The sequence below is a fragment of the Chiroxiphia lanceolata genome, chromosome 3 (assembly GCF_009829145.1).
Source record: "Chiroxiphia lanceolata isolate bChiLan1 chromosome 3, bChiLan1.pri, whole genome shotgun sequence".
Taxonomy (NCBI): domain Eukaryota; kingdom Metazoa; phylum Chordata; class Aves; order Passeriformes; family Pipridae; genus Chiroxiphia; species Chiroxiphia lanceolata.
In genome coordinates this window covers 105,147,194-105,171,474 of record NC_045639.1, presented here as the reverse complement: position 1 = coordinate 105,171,474, position 24,281 = coordinate 105,147,194, and the positions used below count along the sequence as shown (strand labels likewise).

The 24,281-nt window shown below is 40.7% G+C and overlaps 1 protein-coding gene across 9 annotated transcripts in view; it reads left to right on the top strand.

Moving 5' to 3' along the window:
• Positions 1-5,263: 5,263 nt before the first annotated feature.
• Positions 5,264-24,281, top strand: part of CYRIA (CYFIP related Rac1 interactor A) — a 53,361-nt gene continuing 34,343 nt past the window's right edge. For 5 of the 9 annotated variants that reach the window (XM_032682804.1, XM_032682795.1, XM_032682799.1 and 2 more), the window contains exons 1-3: positions 5,271-5,400; positions 21,167-21,217; positions 23,003-23,071. The gene's annotated coding sequence lies outside the window, so the exon portion shown is untranslated. Of the gene's footprint in view, positions 5,401-5,724; positions 5,746-5,992; positions 6,046-21,166; positions 21,218-23,002; positions 23,072-24,281 lie in introns of those variants that run through there. The other 4 variants (XM_032682802.1, XM_032682803.1, XM_032682797.1 and 1 more) reach the window with 4 other exon arrangements.

The window sequence follows — 24,281 nt, the reverse complement described above, 5'->3', positions numbered from 1 at the left end:
TATTATACACAGTACATTTCTATAAACAGAGCTGTACCCAAGCTGAACTCCTTTAATCTTATCAAAAATTAAAAAAAAAAAAAGAAAAAGAAGTTTTTATAGTGATAGAATATACTGAAGATACAAGGGTTTCTGTAAACTGTCTTCTATAGCAAATGCAAACAAATAATTGACACATACCCACCAAAACCAGAAGACAGCTCTCCAAAAAATGTCCTTTCAATTAAATTCACATATGATATGATAACACATATACATAGCAGTTCAACTTGGTGTTTGCTGTAGATACTGTGTTAGCTTATCAAGCTTTCAAGTCAGCATGCTTAGATGTGATCAGTGTTGAGAGCCTCTGCTCCTCCTCTTTTCTCCATAAGTTCTATGTGAGTTTGGGGAAAAATGAAGGATTTTCAACACAGAAAATAACAGAGCAGAAGCAGTGCTGTGGTATGGGATAATCATGACTTCACAGGACACAGCTTGGGTTACTACTTGCTTTCCATGTTTGAGCAAAAGTATGTTAATTATGCCAGATAAACATTTTACCTCGGTAGAAACACTGAAGAAAATGTTTCATGGACTATTTAAAAAAAAATAATCTGACTCAAATAGATTCCTGATCATCTATCTATAGCTCTGAACGATGGAAGTTATCCATCTTGAATTCTCATGATTCCTGCAGTATTGGTTCCCTCATTTGCATAAAATGAATAGAATAAATTGTTACGAATCCAAAAATATACGGTTGCCAGGATACCTCTTGCTAGATGCAAATGAAAATGGGTTTGTACCGACCAGCTTAAAATAGTTTGGTACTTAGATATTTTCTTATTAACACTAATAGTGATAAGTGATACATTACATATCCAGTGAGCTGTTGAAATTATTGATATTTGTTTTGCAAAAGGAATATTACTTCAAGCAAATCTGAACTAGTTGTACAATGTACTTCTGCTAAAATACACTGCAGTTTAATTGTACAAGCAACATGCAGAATGAACAAATATTCCATGCTTGCTCCTTGATAAACTTTTGAATTTAAAAGGCAAGTTTCCTGTTAATTGTTCTAATGATTTTCAGTGCTACAGCATTAGCAACAAGCTAATGTATAGAAACATTATTACTGTGCTTTGTCCATGTATATGTGGCTAAGGTAGGTATAGTTGGGAACCATACCCAAAGAAGTCCCACCGTCTAACCACACTTCTGTACAATGACACAGACAATGTCCCATTATTTAAGGTATATTATTTTGACTTCTAAAAATAAAAAATATAATTTATTTTTTTAAGCAATATATTTTATATATCTCAATTTTTTTAACTGGATGCACACATATCAATATCTTAAAAAGCCTATATCAGAAGATTAATCATATCACTTTTCTGAGTAAAGTTGTTTAATTTGCATTGAATGACTAATTAAGATAATTAAGGCACAAAATAATTTAATTTTTATTGTGTGCCATTCAAAGTGTGTACAAGTATTTAAAAGTGGATTATACATCCTATATATTGACTTCCAAACAGGTAGATAAACACAGATCAGATTTCCAGCTGTATTCATATGAGACTCCAGTACTTTTCATGAGTGATATAGCCACTCTAATCTGCCATGGCTGCTCCCTTGTCAGCAAAGGGCTGGCTGCCCATGCTTCTGCCAATGGCATGGATCAGTTGACACAAGAGATAAACTATGGGTTTACTATGATAAAGGCTCAATGTTCTCTGAGAAAGAAAGCTCTTCAAGCTGAAGATACCTAAAACAATTGAGACGCAGGAATTTTCTCTGTTCCCTTACTAATGGTTGGATCTTTGAGAGGAGAGAAAAACACTGACGAAGCCACAGCAGCACTGTGGCTTCACAAGAAACAATTTCAAACACAATTCAGAGTTGTAAAATGATAGATTAACCCCCTCCTCTCCTCTTTTGGTTTGTCATGCGTCAGAAGTTGGTGGCTTCACTCCTAATTTCCAGTGCTATAATCGAGAAAGAAAACTATGTTCCTAAATTATAAAATAACATTGTGGTTCCTCTTCAGAAGTTACAAAGAGCTACAATTCCAAACAATATCAGTGGTATTCTGACTTATGCAAGAGATAAAAGGATTGTACTTAATATTTATATAATTTAATTCATAGAATATATTATTATTATTATTATTATTCTTTTTTTAATGGTCTTCGTACTAATTTTCATGTCAGTGTGCACAGAGCTAAAATTAGCATTAAGGAAGATATCTTTATTCCACAAATCAACTCCTACATGCAATACTTGAGAAAACTGCTAGATAAATGCATTAGTTCTGCTTAGCAAGTTAAACATCAAAAGCTGAAAACTCATGTGCCCATCTGTTCTGAGAGCGCTGTTTGAATCCAGATGACTGTTGGTACAATTCTGCATAAAGCCATGAGTTTCAAGACCTGCAAGGAACCATACTCTACGAAAGACTAAACAACACTGTTCCAGGTAGATAAAATTCAAGTATTTGCCAACATTGTAGGTGACTTCATGAATCATTCCTTTTTAAAATAAATACAACTATGTCACCATTCAGATTCCAGGAGATGTTATAAGGACAGCACCTAAAAAGATCAGGAGACTGCTGCTAAGCTGCTATGAGCCATGGCAACTGGCTGTGTATACACTGTCATAACTGTGAAATAAAATGTGTTAATGCCCCTGAGATTTGAGATTGCAAATCGATTTGGATGGAATTTAGTGTGAGATTCAGATTCCTAAGCTTTAGATGTCTGTATGATGTGTCTTTAGCTAAATGTCTTAAATATCCACTGTGGTGAAGACAGATACATAGGCAGTGGACATTCTGAGCTACATCTATAGGTCACAGGAGATCCAGGGCTTCTGGAAGACCAGTAGAGAACAAAGTAAGATACCAAGGGCACTTTAAGAATATCTGAATGTTTCTGGTTAACCTGCCCATGGATCAGGACCTGGGTAGCTTTAAGTTGTGATAACACAGACTCTTACTGGCTGGTCCATTGCATTACTCACTTGAGAACTGATTGTAGGCACCTGCTTCTTGTGACGTGTGAGACAACCTTATGAAAACACCACACCTGGATTCTAGTACTGCCTGTAATGGGAGATTAGACACCTAATTAATGTCTAAGAAATGGAGCTGTCTGTATACCCAAATTTAGAGGCACAATTCACCTGTGTAAATACAAGAACATCCTTTTACCTGAGAAAGTTTAGGGTGCTTGAGGTGCTGGAATGGGGCTGGTAGAGATAAGATAGAAATTCAGGTATCTAATATCTCTTCAAATCAAAAACTAGGCACTATGTGAGATCCCTCACAGAGTTGAAGTGATCAGAATTTACTTTATTGAGGAATCTGATCTCTAATCTGATCTCTACCGATGTGCTGCAAACTGAATTTGTCTCGCACCAGCACTGGGATAACAGTTTCACACAGACAGTTGTGGCTTGGCTGATACACCAGTAGCTGGTTAAATGATTGTTTTCTCATCTCTAATGTCATTGTCCAAAGCTGAGAATCTGAAATCTATCACTCGCCTGCCATTTCCCCTACAGGCTGTTCAACTCCAGTCTTATGGCGGTATATTACGCTACAGCTATGTTCTGATGTTCTACAGTTCATTTCATCAATATACAGCAGTCCCTTTGTTTTGGCAGGGCTTAAAAGCTGGACTTTTCTAACTCCTAAATATTACCTATATGCAGAATAAAAATATTCTTCTGGTTGTCCCTGATGCATTCAGTGCAAGCAACCTGAGAGCGTGCACTCACAGAGTCAGAATATTTCCAAATGACGTGACAGCTGCCTCTTCTTTTGTAAAACCATCCGGTTAAGACACATCCATTATACAGCAGTCAGAATGCATGCCCCAGAAAAATAATTAAAAGGGGACATTAAGCTGCTAGCTGGGAACCTGAGGTTCAGTTCTCTCCCCTGGTTCAAGTTTTCCATGTGACTGTTCTTCCCACTTGAAAGTGGAGCAATGCTATTTACTTCTTTTAAAGGGTACTTTGAGACTTGTGGGTAAAAAATGCAAGCCAGCAGCTTAGTGTTCTACTAAGCTGGGTGCTGTAAGGGTAGCTATATTAGATATGTGCTACAGCAACAGACACACAGTCTTTTAATAGACTAAGTATGTCACTTGAATTATTTTCTAACTAGAAAATTTGGAATTTTCAGACCAAAGAAGAACAATTCAAGGACATCTGGATACAGCCAGGGTAAAGGCAAGAAGTTAAAGCATGGAAGTGATGCTGCTCTGGAATGCTTGCTCAGAGGCAGTGACAGGAGAGAGGGTCAAGTCTGCAGCAGGCCCTACATGCTCACAGCTCCACCAAACCACTCAGCTTCATAATGTTCCAAAACTTGCCTTATTCATGAGAATCACACCTTTTGGGGCACACAGCTCTATTCAACACATCTGCCCCAGGCAGGACGCAGCTGTGAACTCTCAGGTTCACTGGCACAGAGCTGTGATGGCTTTTGTGGTCAGCATCACAGCTTCTCACATTTAAAGAGCTCAGCAAGCAAAATCCTGGTATGAACAAATAAGTAGGTATTTCTGTGCTGTACTTCCAGTATTGTCACTTGTAGGCTCTTGTTTTTCTCTTTCTTGATTGCTTTCTTTCTGTTGTTCTGTAAATGATTCACAGACTGGCTTTTGGGGAAGGGGGAAATCAAGCGCCGCACAGCCATTCTAGCGATTTTAACCTCATTTAACCCTCATCACAGCAAGAGGAAGTACAGTATTTTCACGAGCTGTGAATGGGCTCAGATCTCTTTTTTTTTTTTTTCTTTCTTTTTTTTTTTTTTTTTTACGTCTTGAGGAAGCGCTGCCTTCTGCAAAGCCAGAAATTTATAAAAGAAAAAACAAAAACGTATCTGCAATCCCGAACTCCAGCATTTACACACGCACGCCCCGTCCCGTCCCGCCTGCCCCCCACCCCAAAACAGAGCCCACGGGCTGGGAGGAGAGGAGAGGAGACGGGGAGGGTTGGGGTCAGCGCCGATGTCCCCGGGCTGGGTGACACCCGCTTGCTGCCCTGCCCTTATTCCCAAGCGGACACCCCAGACCCCCGAACTGCGGAGCCAGGGGGACCCCACGGACGGTCTGTGTGGGGCTGAGCGACCCATCCCCCAACACCATCCCCATCCACTATCCCACGGAGGGCGCCTCGCCCCCCCAGCCCCGGGCGGTGGGAGGCGGGTCCGGGGGAGCCGCGCCCGGGGCGGCCGCCGGCGGGAGCCGCACGCAGCCACCGCGGGGCGGGGCGGTTCTGCCACAGCGTCGCGCTGGGCCGGGCGGGCTGGGCCGCGCCGCAGCGCCGGCGACTGACTCGGAGGAGCAGCGGGGGATGGACGAGGGTCCCTGCAGCGGCCAGCAGCGACGGGCGGCTCAGGTAAGGGCGGAGAGGCGCCGGGGGCCGCCACCCCCCCGGGGGCTGTGCGGGAGCGGGCGGGCTGAGCCGCCTCTGCCGCTCCTTCGCTCGGCGCCCCCGCATCACCCCGCGGCGGCGGGGCGGGGACGGCGCGCTGCAGCCCCGGGGTTCCTGCGCTCCCCGAGCCCCCCAAACCCTCGGGGCAGCCGCCTTTGTGCCCGCTGCCCGGCCCCGAGTCACCCTCCCCGCGGTGCCCCTCGCACCGCACCGCGGGGGCGGCGCCGGGGGACACGGGGGGGACACGGCCAACTGTTGCCTGGGAAGCGCCGTCCCCGGAGCGCTGCCAGCGCCCGCGGCACCGCGGCGGTGAGTGCCGGGGGGGGCTGCATTCGCTCCCAGCCGCGTCTGGAGAGGCATCGGGTGCGGTGCAAGCCCCACTGGAGGTTCCCCGCTTGGCCTCGCCCCAGCCTGGGGAGACGCTTCCCCAGCCACTGGCCCTCTTGGGTGGAAGTGTCCGGGTTGTCGCTGCCGGGGGGTGGTGCCGGAGTTGCCGCGACCGCGGGGACGAACAGCGCCCGTGCGGGGACCCGGCCCGGGGCAGTCCGGCCGGGCTCCAGCGCTGGCCCGGGGTGTTGGTCACACAGCGCGCCGCTGTTTCTGGTTGGAGTGAGTACTGGGGGGAGAAAGGGAGATTAAGCTTCCAACTTTGATTATACTGAAAACTTTCTGCTCTAGCTGCTGGTAGTTGCTGGATGGGGGGTGGCATAAGCGTGGTGTTTCCAGAGGGATGTACCTAGACGAGAGATGAAAAACAGGCTCTGTAATGCTGCCTTCCTCTCGTTGGAATCGCTGTCCATATTGAGAGGTGTTACAGTGAACAGATACCACGCTTGCATCCATTCTTCCTATTATTACTTTTTCCCCTAATTTGATTTCAAGACCGTTTAGCTTTAATTTTATTTATGTGGGGTTTGTTGTACTATGGTCTTGATAATACGTGACGCCACTGTGTAAAATCGAATGCTCCATAATTCACTAGCAACACAGCGAGGCTCTTAATTGCACAGGCTCTCAGTGGTGTTGCTAATAACTTGCCGAGGGTGGTGATGTGTGTTGGTTTCCAGCCTGTTCCTGATAGTCTCTGGTTGTCGTACAGCCCATCTTTGTGCTCTCTGTTTTTGTTTACCAGTTCTAAAGGCAGTTTATATGTGTATGGGGAAAGAGTAAGGTAAGGGGGACAGAGGTGTGTTTCCTTTGCTTCTTCTGTTTTGACCGTCTACAAGGTCAGAAAAAAATGAAAACAACTTTGGCAGTGAACTCTTAGGTGGGGAGATCTGGCATGAAATAATGTCGTGACATGAGATTCCCTTGTGGGCAAAGATTTTCACGTGCTCAGCACAGCTCTACAAAAATACCCCAACTCATATTACACAGGGAAGAACTGAGCTGATACTTCCCTTTTCACTGTTATGGTAACTTTTGTGTTAGGTGTTAGGAAGACTGATACATCAGCAATGTACTTTTTAAAAGTAGTATAAAAAGATCAACTTTGTAACTTCTCATGTTTAAATATATTTTCTACTCTCCTATACTACCGCCACTCTCCCACCTCACTAGGCCGAAATTATAAACTAATGATAAACCCCTACTACTTTCTAGGGTAGACTTAAAAAAAAAAAAGTTTCAATGAAATGAAATTACAGATCATGGAAATATCATGAAGGGTTTGACTTAGGTTCATAAAAATGTAAGGTAGCAACTACGAATAAAATTCTTCAACTTGAACAACTGTAGTATAGTTTATCTAGTCTTTAAAATTTCGGTCTATGTAAACTACAGCAAACATAAGCAAGGCTTTCTGAGTTACTGGTTTACAAGGTTACAAGGTTTTCTGAGTTCTGGTTTCTCAAAGACTGTGCAATGTTTTATTGTATTCTGCTCTGTACTTTTTCAGTACCCTTCTGTGTTGTTTTTGCAGTGATGCATTTTTTTCCCCGTGAACTTCTGTTCTTTATTAAAAACAGAAAATGAACAAACAACAAGTGATTAAAAAGACAATGTATACCAGTAATTAGAGTAAAAAAAAAAACCTCGATTAAGTCAAAAAGGAAAACTGATGACCATCTTGGATACTACTGCATAGTTACTGTCAGCAGATGTCATTTTGCCATAATAGTGAGTCTATTAGAGAATTTTACAGTGCTAAGAAGATAATTCATTGTTAGTGTGCTTAGCTTGTCCTCATGACATCATTTTTGACACTGTTTTGTCAGGCTGAAATGTTTTGGCCTCAGCAGTATGGTAGCCTCACAAAGACATTGAGGATTTGCATGTGCAGTATGTTGCAGATTTGCACGTTATGTGTTATAAAAACGAGAGCTTAAAATGTCTGTCAGTAATATAAAATGTTATTTAGATGAATAACCATTCCGGTACTTTGACAGAAATAATATTTTATAGATGTACAGATACTACAAGTAAGACCTCTTTAGTCAGTTGTATTTCTATCTACTTCCAAATACCCTCCTAATTAGAGTTTTTAGAGAAACTGTAAAATATTTTTGTAGAGTCACTGGCATTCTTTAGCACTAGGTGCACACTACATGCAGCAGCACATGAACTTGATAATTCAATTCATATTTTATACAAACCAGAAAAATACTATTCTATATCCCAAACCTGTATATGATCCAGACATCATTAGGTCTGTTAAATCCCTGGAGACAAACTGACTGTGTCAATGTGACCTATAACATCAATGTACAGGGGCATATGCATGCCAGCAATGTATGTTGATTTGAAGGAGCTGAAAGCTTTTAGTGTTTCCTCTGTACTGAATTCAGAATGTATTTGGATCCATTTCAATATTACCAATCATTCTTTTAGCAGTGCTTTCTACTCATGTTATCTAGGAATGCAAAACAGTAACACTAAATCAGAGAAAACAGTTTGAGAGGCATGAATTAAAATACTTAATATATGGGGCAGCTTGAGAGCTACAAAAAATGCAGTCATAAATTTTAATTTTGTTGTTTAAATTAAAATTGTCATAGAAGCTGCTATGCAGTGCTGGGAATGATGATGAGAGCAACATCAGTGATGTGAGATGTACAGATCTGAATTCTTTTGAAGTACCAAGAATTTGCCATTCTTCTACTTTCTCAAAATTCCAATTCCTGCTTCCAGTTAAAATGAAAGGTGTGTCTTATCTTTAAACCAAGAACTTCTATGAGCAGTAAGTAAACTGGTAGCAGTAGTGGATTCTACAGAAAAACTAACAGTGATAGATATAGGATAAATACCTTTTAGAACAGATGTGACCCAGTACAGCACAGGTGCTTGAAAGGTTTTTATTTAGTATTGTGGATTTAAAATGTTTAGAAATAATGCCAACCATGAGATTTAGTTAAACATCAGTCAGCCTTACCTTTACTCAAGAACAGTTACTTTTGCATGCTAACAGCTGAAATACTCTTGTCTAATTTATGAACTTCTCAGCAGATTACAAAACCAGTGCTCTCTGGGACTTCTGTTTGCTTTTTTTTTTTTCTTTATCCATAACAACAGTACTTCCGTAGCACTGTTCATAGTGGACAGGTTGACTTTTAACATCATGGTTTGGATAACTGGCAGTGTGAAAGGTGAAGCTAATGCATAAGTCCCAGGCTTATTTTTGAGTAAATCTGTGTAAAGAACTTATGACATTTGTAACATGTGAAAAGTTAATTTTGAAACCTGGTGGAACCTTCCAGTGGTGTTATGTGTCCCTCTGTGTGCTGGTCTGGTTTGGTTCAAGACTTAATAAATATAAGTCACAAGCATGTGTCCCTCAGGCATGTTGAAGAACATCAATATGGCGTGGGAGTTGTCATGTCTAGAATGTGGCATGGAGCATATTGGGATCTTGAGTTTGATCCTATTTGTCTATGGTGAGCTCTGGATGACAAAGTGTGAGTTTTCACAATTTAATAACACTGGAGGTGGTTTGGTGTTTTTAAGGGGATGTGTAGACTTACACTGACTGTACTCTCCTGTATCTCTCTGATACACATAAGTTTAACTTAAAATTTAAATAGTTGTTAGAAGCTTTTTTTATATATAATTTATGGGATTTGGGCAGAGGGGGAACCCTTTTCCCTGCTGTATTACTGCCTGAATTCATAAATTATTTGAGTGGCCTATTTTACAATTAGATGCCTCAAAGCTAAGGTTGATGGTCTTAAAACCCCTGTCTGAAAGCACACTTTTCCATATTTTTTTACTGTGAAGAAAATGAGATGCACAGAGCTTCATTTCTGCATCCATCCAGAGCTATTACCAGAGATTGTTCTGGAGAGTGGCATCTCTCTCCTGCCTCACTGCATTTGGCATCCGGAGATGGAAATGTTTCCTCAGGATTTGAAAAGCCTGTTTTGCTAAGAAATAAATGCATTCTACCTCAAACCTGAGGTAGAAGCATTTGCAGTGATGTCAATCTCTCTCTCTTCTCTTTGTTTGATGTTGCATTAGTTGCATCCCATACTCATTAAATATGATGCTTGATTCTCTGTCCTCTTTTCAGCTTTAAGTACCTTTAGCTAACATCACCTTCTTCCCAAGAGAGTGCAACAAGCAGCGTGTCATAAGCTGTCCTTTATTTCACCTGCAACTGTGTTGCTTTGAAAAACACCCCAAACAATAATTAGGCCAGAGGGAGAGTGACTCCTGCCCTGTGATTAAGGCATTCAGGTGAGGGAAATCTGGTTTCTATAGGTGTTTCATTGTTTCATCCAGTGAATATTTTTCCATTTCATGGCTTCAGCAGGAATAATCTTAGGACTGTGGTTTAGGGCACTACCCTGGTGTGCAGAGATGTGGTTGGGAGCCAGTCTCTCAACCTGAAAAGAGCCTACCACCCACTTTTACTTCCTCTGTGGTTGCTTTCCTGATGCTTTTAAATTGCTCGATGGTGCTTGGGGGCATGCTCCTGCTCTCTCATCTGAAACTTCAAAATTGCATGACTCCTTTCCTCAGGAGCTTGTGAAAAGAATAACTTTGTATCTTGCTACTGGGGAGGCCTGAGGGTTTTACAACCCTTTTTAATAACATAGGTACCTCTTGAGCTTCCAGGAATAGGAGACATCAGTTTAAGGTACAGCCTTCAGAACTTTGTTACCTACTAGGTTAGATGGTTTTCTGCTTACTATCCCAGTTATCTTACTTTCCCTTACCCAAATTTGTTGTAGCCATGCTAAAAATTCTCCTGTTGAGTCCAATTTGTGCTTCTAGACTCATATGGACTAATAAATCTAAGAAGAGTATAAATTTGGGGGGTGGGGTTGGAGGCCAGAATTTGGCAAGACTGAGGATTCCAGGAGAAAGTCTTTAGTTTGAGTTTAGAACACAATTTGAGTCCGGTTTAATTCAGTTGTCCAGTGTAGGTGTCTTGTCCTTGATGAGATGCTTTACGACATCCATTGCATCTTGGTGCAGATGTGAGGCCGCCAGGACACCCATGTCTTGAATGGATCCATGTCCTATAGTGCCTGCCAATAAGGTGGGATATGTTAAAACAGCTGAATACTATTTGCTTCTGCAACTGAACTGAGCTCAGTAGTGTTCTAAGTCTATTGTTGCCTAGGCTGAATGTGGTTAGACTAAGAAGTGGGAGGAAGGGCTTGTTTTCTTGTTTTTCACAGATAACCTGCTTTCTGTTTTATTTTCTTTATTGCGAGTGTATTTAATACCTAACTTGATCATTATAATTTTCATTTTGCAGCTGCCCCAGATTAAATCCGGAAGGTTAGCTTGAGTTAATGGTTTTCTGGGAAGAGGGGGAGAAAGTTCATCTTCTGGTTTGTCTCATGCATGTTAATAGTGGTGTGGAGCTGTGGGGCAAAAATTCATTACTGTTGTTAGCTGGTGTGGAAATGCTGAGTGATGGTGCCACTTACAGAGCAGAATTGGTTTTGGAGAAGAAGGAAAATTCTCTCTGATAACTGATCTGTATGATCCTATCTCCAGTAAATTGATTCTAGAATTGTGTTTAAATAGCTTCCATGGGAGATGTACAGTGGTATTTATTTAGTAGAGGTGATCTGTTGGTCCTGATTTTTTGGAGGTGATTCCTATAATCCCCTCCATGCTGTGGAAACTGGGGAGGGAAGCAATGGTGGGGGAAAATTCTGTAATAGTATTTCTCAAGAGTTGTTCAGACCTGTTTAGATTTGAGAAGGCTATTAAGGTTGTTAAATTTGTTACATTTCTTTCCAAGAATAGTCTAATTTTGTCTCAGTTATACTTTCTCCCACCCACACATATATGGTCTGACTCCATGTACTGTATAGCTCTGCAACTGCACAGTGCTCTGCTTCAAGGATCATCTGTAGGCAGTTGGTGACTCCTTCAGATAAAGATTTCATGATGGACGTTGGCATCTTTAGAAGCTTCTGGAAATAAGTCTGTAATCCTCTCCCTAATCAGTGATGGTGGCAGAGGAATTTGAATCTGCTAATTCTCTGTTTTTCCTATGTTTTTATTATTAAAGCATAAAAGCCCTGTAGGACTGGAGCACTTCCCTCACCCTTTCACAAGGCTGTGCTTCAGCAGGGCTCTGTAATACCAATTACTGTGGGGGCAGTTTGCCATTGCAGATGAGATCATGATGGGGATGCTGGAAAACGAGTCTTTCTCAAAATGTGTTTTATACTCTGTTATAGTGTGATATTTAGGTTTATGGGGTTTATATTTTTAATTAGTGAAAAGATTAAAAAATCCACTTAAAATATTCTGTCAACATCTCTTGTATTCAGTAGGAAAACAGAAAATAATTCCTGATCTTGAAGTATTTTGGGATTGTGTTGCCTGTAGAAGTGATTGGTATTTCTGCAACTAGATAACAGTACTACTTTTGTTTATTTTATTTTTTCCCAAAAGACAAAGGGAGAGCACATGTTTTAGAGGCCTTAGATGTATAGATAATATATATCTATTTTTTTGTCCATTTTTATACCGTGAGACACAGAATGATTGGGCTCCAACTACTTATGCCTTTGTTTTACTGAGGTTTCGATTCATTAAGGCACAGACAGTATCATGTTGTCCTTTACTGAACTAAAAGTAAAACTGCCAAAAAAAAAATCCCCTTTTGTTCTGCTGCTGAGGAACACTGTGGGCTGCCAAATCCTGACAGTCTGAGTCACCACAATTGTGATAAAGTGTTTGTACTTTGGCGGTTGCTGTTATTCAGTGTCTTCTAATTTATAAGGCAAAGGGACACCTACAGGTTAAAATACTATTTTTTAAAGAAACAGTCCATGTTTATAATGAAATAACATTTGTCAATAGAGAATTAAATACATTCTTGAAACACTTCAAAGCTTCCAAGGAATAAATGATTAGTCTTTAACAGTAAGGAATATATACATTATACATATATATTTAACAAAAATTCCATGTTCTGTGTAAGAGTAGTGCTGGACTTCAAAAAATGATGAGATTATTTTAAAGTCCCTACTGAACTCTGCTGTTTTGGCCATCTGATCTGACCTGATAATGATCTGATAACCAGGGAGACTGTTTCCTTCCTTAAAAAAAAAAAAAAATTGTTTTAAGGACAGGGCCTCTGACCCTGGAAATGCTTATCTGCATTTTAACTTAAATGCGTGGGCCATGACCAAGCAAGCATAGCTCATGTAATTGAATTCAGTTGTTTTCATCATCACTCCCAAATAAAGTAGTCAAGTATAAGTTGTAATAGTCAAATTAAGTTGTAATAATCAGATAACACTTGGAATGACTGCATATAAACAGCTGAGGGAAAGCCAGGTGGCTCTGAATGGAGGATGGATACCTGTAGGACTGACAGGTTTGTTCCCAGACTCCACAGCAGGTGTCCCATGGGTGGCCATGTGTACACAATGGTGATCTGGCTGATGGATCCTGTTGCCTGTGCTTGGGCGGGAGAGGGGAGTTCTTACAAATTCTTGATCCCATTGCCTACACATGGAGAGGAGGTGGGTTTCTTTACAATTTCTCAGTACGGTAGATGTTTACAGATGGGAGTCCTCATATTGTCTGGTATTGATTATTGGGGCAGAAACAATGATTTCTTTCTTTCTATTGATAAAATAACAAGACTTTTATTCCTTTTTTTTTGCCTGATACATAGGGAATTTTGTGTATCATTTACCTTTCCCTAAAAATGAGCTCATGAGATTTCCACTGTTCTCTCTTGCAAAAAAAAAAAAAAGCCAAATTTGCTGAGTTGGATCATGAATAACTTTCCCTGAATCTGTCTTGCTGAGCAGCTGAAGAGAAGGACTGAGCTGGGTGTGGGTGGTGGGCACTGGGGTGGTGTGGGACACGTGGAAATTCATGCAGCAGAAAGCACTATAATTTTAATTGCTGCTCAGTGTCACACTATCACTACAGCTGTTTCCCAAAGAAGCGCTTTGCCTGCTATTGACAGGACATGCACGCAAAGGGAGGAGATGGTAGATAAGCAAATGCAAATATATTATATGCCTTCTATCCTTTGGTTTTTAATACATTCTGTAGTAACGAGTTCAGCGTGAAACACTCAGTGACATGTAATTATATATGCATTAAGTGGCAGTTGATTCATAGTGTCCCTCTTTCAGGGTGTATATCCATAATGCACCGAGGTAGGGATGAGTGAGGAGTAGCACAGCTCTGAGCTGCTTGATTCATGTGGCACTGCAGTCCTGCTCGGCTGCTGACTTCCTTTCTCCTTTTTTTTTGCCCATAAAAGGAGAAAAGTGCTGCCATATGACTTGCTCTAGAGAGAATCACAAGACGAGGTGGCGGGGGGGGGGAAGTTATTCAGGTAGCTTTGTTTCTTGTACATGGTACAAGACATTCTGCTTTCCGTGTTTTAATGTGGTATTACTAGCAAAGCATGTGGTAGTATTTCCTTCAGCTGACATTGAAGTGAAACATTTCATTCTTTTAATAACTTCTCTTTTCTTTTTTTTTTTGTTTTCTGCATGGATGAAAGATTCTAAAGGGAAACCGGAAATAAATGTGTTTGGAAAGGAGATAGCCCCACTTCCTAGGGATTAGGCTATCCTCCAAACCTGCAGACACTTTCCTACTGGTTCTTAAGGAATGACTGTATGTGGTATTCTCCTATCTTGTGCCAGTGACTGTAGGTAGACATGCCTGAATTCATTGCTTAATTTTGGACTGTTAAAAAGCTTTATCTCCAGCTTTTCCAGAAAACAGACTAATTGGGTGATTCTCTGGACTTGCTCAGAGACCAAATCTGAATAACTCTGTCTTTATGAGAAGCCCATGAGCTTGCTTACTCTGCAGTCTCCCAGTGACTCTTGGTGTACAGTAGAGCAAGAGTTGCCTGACTTCCTTTGGTATATTCTGAGAAAAAGCACTTGCCACTGATGAGGGTCACATTTTCTCCATAGAGCAAAGGCAATTAACAGCTCTAAATGAGCTTCTAGCGTGGGTGGTGTGTGATGGGTTCCTGGTTCTGCCAGCACCAGGATGGTCAGCTCCAACCATGCTGCCAGCTGATGTCCTGCGTGTGTGTTCAAAGCCATCTCTGAGTCGATGATTCACAGTATTGATCAGCTTGGGTTTAGTCAGCCTTGTATGTTCCCTTTATTTACTGATGCTGTGAAACGATTTGACATGGGTGCATGTAAATCAGCTGTCTCTCTTCTTGCTCAGCCCAACACAAGATGTTTTAGAAGTCACAGCAGAATGGATGTGTCTGTGTAAACCAGACTTTTTCCTTTGACAGCTATGAAAAGTGGAGATCTTTGACCCGAACATTTACTTTCATATGAAATGAAGCATTTTGTCAAGGAGCCCGAAGGGAGCTGGAGAAAATTAAGATCTTAATGAACAGTCCCTTTTCTGGCATCACCCTTTTCTAGTGTCGCTGTAGGTATCCTGGGAACAAAAGAAAAGGATCATACTAATTCTGGATCTAAAGTAATTTTTTAATTTTTCTTTTTAGCTGTTGCTTTGTGGGTTTTTTTCACATCAGAACTAGGAGGTAGGCCAAGATCTGTGAAAAACAGATGTCTGTCTCATACCTCCAGTGTTATCATCACTGGGATTTAATAAATTTGTTGATTCACATATGTGGGTGGGCTTTTGGTTGTTTTTCTTGGAAGATCTGATGGTTTTTTGGTTAATTGGAGTGATGGTCTTTAGTTGGGTGTTGACATCACTGTTGAGATAAATTTGTCATTTTTCATCTCTTTGGAAGACTGAAATTGTACCTGTAGTTCAAGGCACTATGATTAAAGTATTCCCAGGTAAATCAGGCTATGGGAGTTCATCATATGGGACTATTAGGTTGAGGCAGGTGGTTATTAGGTGGATGATTAGGTGAACTCACTGGACCAGATTGGCAGCCAGTACTCCAATGGTTATAAATGGGTGGTCAAGGTCTGACAGAGTAATAAGCAGTTTTGTCAATACTGTGGTGGATTGACCCTGTTGGGGTTGTAGGTGCCCACTGCTCTATCACTGCCCTACTCAGCTTGACAGGGGAGAGAAAACATAATGAAAGGCTTGTGAGTCGAGATAAGGGCAGGGAGAGATCGCTCACCAGTGACTGTCATGGGCAAAACAGACTCCGCTTGGGGAAATTAGTTTGACTTAATCAAATCAGAGTAGGATGATTAATAATAAACTCAAATCCTAAAACACCTTCCCCCCATCCCTCCCTTCTTCCCGAGCTCCACTTCATTCCCAAATTCTCTGTCTCTTTCCCTCAAGCTACACAAGGGGGATGGAGAATGGAGGTTGCAGTCAGTTCAGCACACCTCAGCCACTCCATCCTCCTCACACTCTTCCCCTGCTCCAGCATGGGGTCCCTCCCACAGGAAACAGTCCTTCATGAACTATTCTAATGTGAACTCTTCCCACAGGCTGCAGTTCTTCACAAACTGCTCCAATGTGATCCCTCCCTCAGGATGCAGTCCTTCAGGAGCAGGCTGCTCCAGTGTGGGTCCCCTGTGAGGGGACCTGCCAGCAAACCTGCTCCAGCATGAGCTCCTCTCTCCATGGGTCCACAGGTCCTACCAGGGGCCTCCTCCAGCATAGGCTTCCCATGGGGTCAAAATCCTTTGAGCATCCATACACCTGCTCTGGACTGGAGTCCTCTCCAGGTTGCAGGTGAATCTCTGCTCCCTTGTGGACGTCTATGGCTGCAGGGATGCAGCTGCCTCATCATAGTCTGCACCACGGACTGCAGGGGAATCTCAGCACCTCCTACCCCTCCTTCTACACTGACCTTGGGATCTGCAGGGTTGTTACTCTCATGCTCTCACTCCTCTCTCTGGCTGCTGTTCTGCAGCAGTTTTTTTCCACTTTCGTAACTCTGTTATCCCAGAAGTACTGCACCATCGCTGATGGGCTCGGCCTTGGCCAGTGGTGGGTTGTGTCATCTTGTCCTGTTCCCCTCCACCTCACTCCTGCTACCAAAACCTTGCCACGGAAATCCAATACACAATACCCTTACACTTTTAAGACAAGAAGGTAAGCTGAATTGAGACTGAAGCATCATCATCTTTAGGTCAGCAGCTGTAAAAGGGGTGTATGTTTTTGTACTGTCTGCATGACTTTTGGGTGCCCCACGACACTGCGCAATCACATCTATACAAAGTTTTACACACAGTAATTTCTGCCAAGTATAATATTTACATCTAGATTTGCACCATGGTAGTTGTGTTTTGCTTTGGAAAAATTTTATGTGCCTCTCTTGTGTTTACAAGAACTTCTTGCTTATGTTCTTTTTTGTGCAAAATAAGGGTAAATGTTTCTGATTCGGGTTTGCATTAAATTTTTTAAAGTTGGGATTTCTGACTTAGAAGAGAGAAACAATTTGTGAAGACATATATAACTTTGTGAATTATTGAAAAAAACCACAGATTTGTCCCAAAAATGCTGATAAGTTGAATTTCTTCCTTGTTCATCACACTGATGTGGGTGGGGTTTGGAGAAGCAGAGTTTCAGCTGCTCTGCATTGGGATGCTGTCCGTAGAGCTATGCCCACTCTATACCAGCTGACAGTCAGGGCCAATGTTCTACTGGCAGCAATCCAGGCTTGCTGAAATTAAGAAGTCAGATACTCATGTTTAGTCTGCCTGAACACATTAAAAAACTGCGAAAACCTAGAGTGCAAATTTTCATGTGTGCTGCATATAATACATGCAGAAACACAAATGCCCAACTGTTACATTTTTATATTGTTCTGTTCCCTTGGTTTGAAAGCAACAACCACCTAGGTGAGGATGTGATATTAAAGCTAGGAGCTATAAAGCCTGGAAAAGGTGACCTATTAATTCTGAAATGCATTTGGCTGCTTATGGAATTAACTTCTAAAAATGATATTCTCCAGAAGCAGCTGGGTACTGTATTTGTGATGCATGTTCATAGTAGGAACTAAATAAGGAGTGAATATGGCATGCAACTCTACTGTTACATTTTTAGTACTGCTCATGACACAGTTTTGTCCTGTGCCAACTAACACTCTCACAGATAATGCCCAAGCATAGTTCTGGGGTTAGGAGAGAGATGGACCATTTCCAAAAGGCTGTTTGGATCTGACCAGGCTGTTTTGGAGGAATAGGATTTTAGTTGTCCAGCTACAAGCTGTACCATGTTTGTTGGTTCCAAGCCCAGAGCATGGCTGTGTGCCTTAGTCTGTTTTATTTTCTGACATACATGTGGCCACAGATCCTGCTTTCCAGGAAGCTGGGATTCAGATGCTTCTTTGGGAAGGCAATGGCAGCATTGTCTTTGAAAGGTAGGAGAAAAAATTCTTTCAAGCCTGGAAGTGAGAGGCTATGTCTGGAAAGCAGGAAAAATAATCCAGAGCAACTTAAAATCATAGAATAATTGAGTTTCACAATTTTGTTTGTAAGACAAACCCCAGGGAATATGCAGGTATAATCAGCAACTTTGAAAACAATTGCTTAAAAAAATATATGTATTTTTTAAGAATTATGGCCTGGCATTTTAAATCAAAATTAATAAATTCAGTGTAAGCAGATGGCATGTACAGTGTCCTCAACCAAAGGATGTATATCTTGGCAGTACAGTAAAATTTATCCCTGAGCTAAGCTTTGCCTTCTGTTAGCTAAAGGAGCAGCAGCAACCTACTAGCGCAAACCTGAGTTGGCATGATGGTTTTCCTTGGGGAATCCCTGTCTTAAGCAAATGTCTCAGCCCTTTTTTACTAATTGGCTGTTTGCCTTTGTCAAGGAGATGCAAGTCTAACCTTATATTTAGCAAAAACTGAAGAGTGTGAAGTTTTGTGTGTGGGTGTTTTTTTTTTCTTTAAGCAGTGTTAAAGGTATTAGAGTCCTAATGACTTAACAGTGTCTGGTCCAACAGACAACTCAAGGGTTGACTCTAGTCTGTGGAGCACAACCATCTGTCTCACCACCTTTCTTCTGTAGTACTTGAGGAATAGCTGTTGGGATGGTGTAGGCGTCCTGGTGAACTTGCCATATATTCCTCCACCTGGAAGTGGTCCAGTGGTCAGAAACTAAGCTTCCAGTCCCTGCATAGACAGTGACAGGCTAAGTGCCATTCCTGTGCTGGGAATTCCTGCTATCTGGTGCAGTTTGTGGTGTGAGGATTGTGTGGGGAGAGAATCAAAGCTCGGGTCAGGATGCTTTAAGGATGAGCTGCCCTGAATTACCTGTATTGCCATCAACATCGTTTGCATAATATTTATATAGTACAAGCTTGGTAATAAAGGTTTTAATGAGTCTGCTTTTTCAGTATATACATTGACAAGTGTGTTTAGCTGCTGCTCCTTTTTTATTTTTTGTATCTTAAATCAGAATATAATTCTTTGCTTGATTTTGGAACTTGTACTTTCTAGTTCTTGGGTAAAGGACTTCTAAAACATGAAATAATATTGTGGTTGCATAGTTAGGATTGAGAGTCTGGCCTCTGACACACACTTCATCTTATTTAACTCTTCTGTTTTGCCTTTGAACTACAACCTTACTTAGTCCATTCTGTAATGCGGCTTCACTTAACTCGTCATTTGCAAATAGAATTAATTTAGCATCTTTGCTATTTATGCTTCATTGAATACTGATCGTACAGCCTTAATTATTTCTTACACAGCAGGAAACTTTCAAAATAGCAGCTGTGTTTTTCCTTAAGTCAAATTGGTTGTGAACTACGACTGCTCAAATCCCTGGGTGGATAATAAGCTTTACTCCCAGCAGGTCCCCCAGACTACTATGCTGAGGGAACGAAACTGACTCCTATGTTTTATTGTATAAATGCATTTTAACTAGGGATAAATTGACTTACTGGATGTTACCAAAACAGGAAAACAGAATTTTCTCTTCCATGTTAATATGTGATGGTTTGCCTCCTTGTTGATATCCTTCCCTTAAGGCAGCATTAAGGTTTTGCTAAGGTTCCCAGAGTGTCTTATTTATTTCTGTCCATTTTTATCTTACTGATGTTAAGGAATGATCACTTTCCTTTCTTTCTAACTTGCAAATTCTCTCCAGGAGAAGAGTGATTGCTCATAAATTTGGTTTTTTACCCTGTGGTTAAGTCACAATGTTGCAAGAAGTGTCTTTATATTTATTTTATAAACACATTAAAGTGTTCTTCCTCTTCATTCCCCTCAGCTTTTCCATGGAAAATTCTGATATCAATCTTGGGCTCTTTATCTCCACTTCTAAAGGAATATTCCTTTTTAAATACTGGAAACTTGAAACTTTGCAGAGTGGTTTATCCTCTTTCCCTTCCCATGGCACTTGCTCTCCCACTCAACCACATCTCTCTCAATCCAAATTCGTTACCTCAATGAACTGGCCTTGCAGCCCATTCCACACAGTTATTGTTTGTGAACAAGAAGTGCTTCCTGGCATCACCTGGTCTTTTTAATGCCCATTTCATACTGGTTCATCACGATAACTCTGTGAATTGGACTGACATTGTTCTTAGATCCCATTTGATCTTTGTGTTAGTTTGATTTTGTTTTATACTGAAATTTGGATATCTGTGATAAATTCTTTAAAAGGTTTAAAAGCAAGCTTCCAGAATGGAATGTGTATTTTGTTAAAATTCTAATTTAGTCCTAGCTTCTACTTAAGTTGTGCTGAGGAATAGCTGTTCTGTGTAAGTTGCAAAGTTTTTATAATTTTATGATACAGCTGAACAGGAGATACTCCTTGATAGTTGCTGGTTTTTTGTTTCCAAAATTTAATTTTTCTATATAAATTTAGTTAGTGCTGGAGTTCCTAAGTCTTTCAGACCATCATTATTGTTGGGTCAAGAGGGAAGTGGACATGTTTTCATATATCTTGAACCAGTAAATGCTGTAAAAATCAATGATATTTAGAGCTGGTTTTGCAACCCAGTCACGCCAGAGGGTCAGAAGTTGTCTCTTACTACATAACTGCTCTGTAGGAAAGGGGTATTTCTGGGTTCTGTGAGGTGCTGCCAGCACTTTCCCTCTCCTGAGGTGTTCCTGCTTTGCTTGTTCTCTGATGCCTCTTTCCCATCTTCTTTCCCATGTAAGATGCATCACTCTTCAGGGTGAACTTGGTGTCCTAAACAGTAGTTCACTGTCTGTACTGAGAGGCCGATTGACCTTTTACTCTGGGCGTAATACACAGTAGAGGATACCTTGCAGGAATACTCTTTGTTTTTGAAAAAAAAAAGGCAAATTACTCAGTATTTAAGGAATTTAAGTAACTTTTCTGATTTTTACTTAGTAATTGAAACAGTTTCATTAATAACAGTACTTTTAAACAACTTTTAAAATCCACAGATTGCAGCCTCTGTCTAAGTATCAGGAAGGCTCTGGATCATCTTCAGCAAGGTAAGAGTCAACTCTGGTACTTTCAGACTTGCACAGAACAGCTGTCTAGCAGATTTGAATGTCATCAATGATAAATGAACACTCAGCCACCCTTGAATGCCATCCTATTATGTAGTTTTACTGTTGCACCTAACTGGTACTTTAAAAATGCTATCTGGGCATTATATTCTCGCCTTGGGGTTTTTATTTGTTTGCCTTTCTTATTATGGAATAACAACTGAGAATTCTTCTTCCCATGTACTTTTTTCATTTACTCCACTGTTTGTTTTGAGTCATTTCACTGTTATTGTTCTGGTCTGTGTAAACCCTTGGGACAGAATTGGCTTAGGCAGAGAGCAGAGTTTATTCTCATCCCTTTTGAAGTCCTGATTCTGTGATTTTTACAGGGCTTCTACTGCCATTTTTTTCCCCAGATCTTGACTGAGTTCCCATCAAACTCTCTGAAATATAAGTTCTAAATACCTTCCATTGCTACAGAACTGGAGAGAATTTGCAGCCAGCAGCAAAATAAAGCAATGCTGAAAATAGACATTTTCCCCTAGAGAAAGGGAGTTCCCTGACTTGACCAGCTACTAATTGGTACAAAGATTTGTTTACACAGAGGAGCCGTTGCTAATTAGTTCCCTGTGTGGGTGTTCTGCTTGGGAAATTAGTGTTACATTTTGATTTAATTTAATCTGCTTTTATAATGAATTGTTATAATTTGCAGTAAGGAACGTATTTTTAGGAAAAAAACCAATCTGCACCGCATCACCCTTCCCCTGAGTTTCAAAAGATAATTCCTCTTTAGGCAGAAATCAAGCACTCTTACTATTTTGAATTTAAATGATAAAAATGCATAATTAGATTAGAACCAGTTTTTAGTCATATATCTATAAATATAGCTGCAGAAACAACCGTGTGTTTTTCAAAGCTAAAACTTAATTAAGCTGATTTATGGACCTGATGGCTTGGCCTCTGAGGTTTTGTGGATAGTGAACCTGAATATCTGGGAAGAGTGTTTGTGGAGTTATATTAGCATTATTGAGGTTATGGTTGAAATGGAAGTTCACTTTCAAGTTTTTCTGTAGTGAATTTATTTTTCTTGTTACCTTTGCCTTTATTCTGGAAGCAAACTTGCATCTCTCTAAGTTATTTTATTTAGAGGGTTGAAAAAGTGACATTAGAATAGCTGTCTCTGCAGATCCTTATGGAGGAGCTGGTGCCCTTGTTTTTACATTAGAGCCCCCTCTCCCTCACACTTGCAGAATGAAATTATCACTATTGGGCATTTAAATTACATTCTTCATTTCAGTAGTTACAAAAGATTGGAAAATTAATTTCTGAACTTAGAACTGCTTTAACTGGACTTTTTCAATATAAATACTGTTTTAAATAAGTATAGCCGTTGTACTAAATTGCTAAATATTTTGGAAATGTATTCCTGTTTTCATGATTTCATTATTATATCTTTTAATTCTGTGCACACCAATATTAGTGAACATTATTTTCCTTTGGTTCTACCAGCCTTTGCAACAGCTCACTATAAAATCCAACTTAAATTGATTCTGTTCTGCAGAATTATATGAGATAAAGTTTAGTTTAAGTACCTGATTGTTTTGACCCAGCTGCATTTTTGAATGGTGTTGCTCCAAAAATTTTTGGATGATACAAAGTTCACGTTGAATAGAATAATTTCTATTTTTCCTGGGAATTTCTTTTTTAAACTAGAAAGCTTAATCTGAAAATTGAGATAGGGAAAAGCACAGTGATCCCAAGTGTAATCTTGAATGTTTTTCATGACAGACGGACATTGAATGTTTAGCATCACCTCTTTGGATTTTTGAATGTGAATTGGAACCACTGTATTCCTAGGTAAGACATAACCAAGTGTTTGTGTTAAGTACTCCCTTTCTTTTATATGTGAAATGCAAGAAAGCTAAAGAGTGCAATATGCTGGACTTTACTTTGTGCAGTGTTTATGTCTTTGTTGAATGAGTCCGATGTTATTTGACCTTTTAAATAATAATAGTTCACCTTACCCTAAATTTTAATATTCCCTGAGAGAAACTGCACCAACAAATGTATGACCATCTATGTGCAGGATTATCTTTATGATCAGGTGTGTAGTTGTTTGATCATCATGTTGCCGTCCAAAGTGACAGGTGAGTTCTGTTTGCCCCTTTTCTTCTATCAACACCTTCACTCAGCAGGATATGCTGGTTTAGGGAATTTGCTGCTGAAAATGTGTGGGATTGCAAAGGCTTCCTGGAGGATTACTTTTGTCAGTTTAGAACTCTGCATCAGCTCACTGCAGACTCAAACAAGTACTGGTGTCAATGCAAGGAAATCAGTGCCAGTATCTGCAGCAACAAATTGTTTTATTGGCTTTAAACTTCTTGTTTCTCTCTGCTGCAAGAAAAGGTTTGATATATGAGGAGGTCTATGAAGGGGTTGTGAACAGCTGCAGACTTCAATAACTGAGGAGGAAGCAGAGAAGCTAGAAGGTTTTGATCTGTAGATGTAATTAAAAGAGAATTTGTCACTGAAGATTAGCTTTTTTTAGTGAAATACTCGAGGTTGTGCCAATTTGGCTATCCATGTTTTCTGCGTAGGTTACAAGGAACAGAAGGGAGATCTCAGGGTCACACTACACGTGTGGCCAAGTTGAGGTCAGCACTGCGCCGGGGCTTCCAGGCTGCGAGTCACAGACACCAGGTCTGCTGGTTCTGCCCCAACCACTGCTGTTTGCCAGCCCTTTCTGGGCTGCTGGGAAACATGAAACACACAGGAAATTTGACTTGGGCACTTGCAGCATCTAACACTTAAGATCTGAAGGGCAATATCTTTATCGTGGCAAGTAAGGCTATGCTAGATGGTAGTTTTGATCTGGTGTTTTCTCAGAGGTGGAAGCCATTGAGTATGGAAAGGACTCTTTGAGCTAACCCTGCTTTATTAACAGTGAATGATGTCATTAATTAAGCTGCTGTGAGAGGCATCCAACAAGCAATGCTGTGGGCAAAAGACCACAAAAACTTCCATTTGTTGCAGGTAGAAACAAACCCAACGTGGTAGCAGCCTGACT